The sequence below is a fragment of the Aquarana catesbeiana genome, linkage group LG11, assembly GCF_042186555.1.
Source record: "Aquarana catesbeiana isolate 2022-GZ linkage group LG11, ASM4218655v1, whole genome shotgun sequence".
Classification (NCBI taxonomy): Eukaryota; Metazoa; Chordata; class Amphibia; order Anura; family Ranidae; genus Aquarana; species Aquarana catesbeiana.
The window spans coordinates 165,950,153-165,952,153 of record NC_133334.1 but is presented as its reverse complement, the minus strand read 5'-3'; the positions used below and the strand labels follow the sequence as shown (position 1 = coordinate 165,952,153).

At 41.5% G+C, this 2,001-nt stretch overlaps 1 pseudogene; it reads right to left on the bottom strand.

The window, feature by feature from the left end:
• Window positions 1-521: 521 nt before the first annotated feature.
• Window positions 522-1,584, bottom strand: LOC141111727 (methyl-CpG-binding domain protein 3 pseudogene; annotated as a pseudogene).
• Window positions 1,585-2,001: the final 417 nt, after the last annotated feature.

Here is a 2,001-nt window from a genome sequence, read left to right as displayed (position 1 = left end):
ACACACAAAACAAAAAACAATATTATGGAGAGCACTAGAAAAAATATTAAAAAAAGCAGGAGATCTTGATAAAAAAAAAACACTATAAACAAAAATTAAAAACATTATTATGGAGATCTGATGAAAAAAAAAAATATTCAGGAGATCACGAGAAATAATAAAGAAATCATTTTTTCAGAACTCTGTGTGAATATCAGCAGCAAAACAACTTCATTATTCTAGCATTATAAAGAAGAAGAGAATGAGCTGCATTAAAAGATTTAAAAAATTGGCAGCGTGATGAATGTGCTATCCCCATTCCGAACGCTAGTTTTACAAGACCGAGCACTTCTGTCTCGTACTTGATTCAGAGCATGCATAGAATTTTGTGCGTTGGAATTGTCTACACACGCTCGGAGGTTATGACAACGGATTTTGTTGTTGGAAAATTTGAGATCCAGCTCTCAAACATCTGTTGTCAGAAATTCCGACACGAAATGTCCGATGGAGCCTACACACGGTCGGAACTTCCGACAACAAGCTCACATCGAACATTTGTTGTCGGAAATTGCGATCGTCTGTACGCGGCATAATACATCTTCTGCAAGTAGTCCTCTGGGATTGTCATCCTCATCTGCGTCATTGAGATCTTTTTCCAAGGGGGGACCCACATCTTTTGAAATTTTATCTACATGAGCCAGCATATCTTGGCAGCTTAAGAGCCTCTTCCAGCTTTTTTCTCACTTGCTGCACAAGTTCTTCTTTTTTCTTTATGTCTTCATCTGTCACCATAAAAGCCTTACAAAGAGGCTCTGAAGTATTAAGCCAGACTCCAGGATTCTTCTCCACTGCAGCAGACAGTTGTCTAGTTATTGGCATAGTACTTGTGTGTAGATCACTAGCAATGGCAGACAAAAGAGCTTCATCTATGCACCCAGGACCAACACCCTGCAGTCCCTTTGGCAACTCTATAGTTTTCACCAGCTCTTCTGCTATGTCGAAAGCATTTAAACCAGTTAGTTTTTTTTTCCCAAAAAAGCTGATGTGGCTGGTCAACTGCTTTCTGAGGGACACTTTTCACTTTGTTGGTAGGATGGTCTGTCACTTTGGTGACTGGTTGCTTGAAGATGGAAGCAGTCTGCTGGACTGGGAGGATGGTGTTCAAATCAGGCTTGCCCTTAGCTTGATTAAGCCCATTATATCAGATTCGCTGCCGATTCTTATTTATTTTGCTCATCGACGTTTTTCCTGTTCAAAAGTCAAAAGTGCTGAGATCCATTGAGTTGCCAAGGTATCGTGCCAGTTGAGGTTTACTGCAGAACTTCTTCCCACTGGGGCCGAGCTTCAGAGGAATGTTTATGTCTGGAGGAGAAAACACAATAACTGGCTTCATGGAGGAGCCTCTTTTAAACCTGCGGTGGTTTGTGTCTCCTGTCTCTGGTGGGTGTTGTTTTGCTCTCTAAAATGCTGTCCTGTAAAGACGCCTTTTGGGGAGGGGGTACCTTTCTGCAACTGCTCAAGCACTCCTGTCACTGGACAGCTTGATTTATAGTAATAGACATCGCGCTTTCCTGCGGACAGTCCTGATCTACGGGTCACCTCTTCCTTCTTTAGGGCTTGATTTTTAAAACGTTATCAATACGTCTATCCAATGGGTCCTTGAAAGAAGTTGAATCATCCATGGGCAAAGTTACATTCTTTGGCCAAGCGTAAAAAACTACTGCGTCAACTACCGGAGGGTGGTCAAGCATCAGTGCATCCTCTTCAGCCAATTTATTGAGATAATCTAGAGGGAACCCTTCCTCCATTTTCTTTCACTCTTCTATAATGAGGCCCTTAAACTCATCCATTAGAGGGAAAGAACAAATGTTTCCTTAGAAAGGGAAAATAACTTTTAACTTTATCCTGAACTTCTTCCCAGCCAATAGTTTTAACGTAGGGTTGAACCAGAGTGAAACTAAACCCAGGGGGGTCTGACTCATCAGATGATTCCCCAGACAGATCTTTGTCTGTTGATGGTTT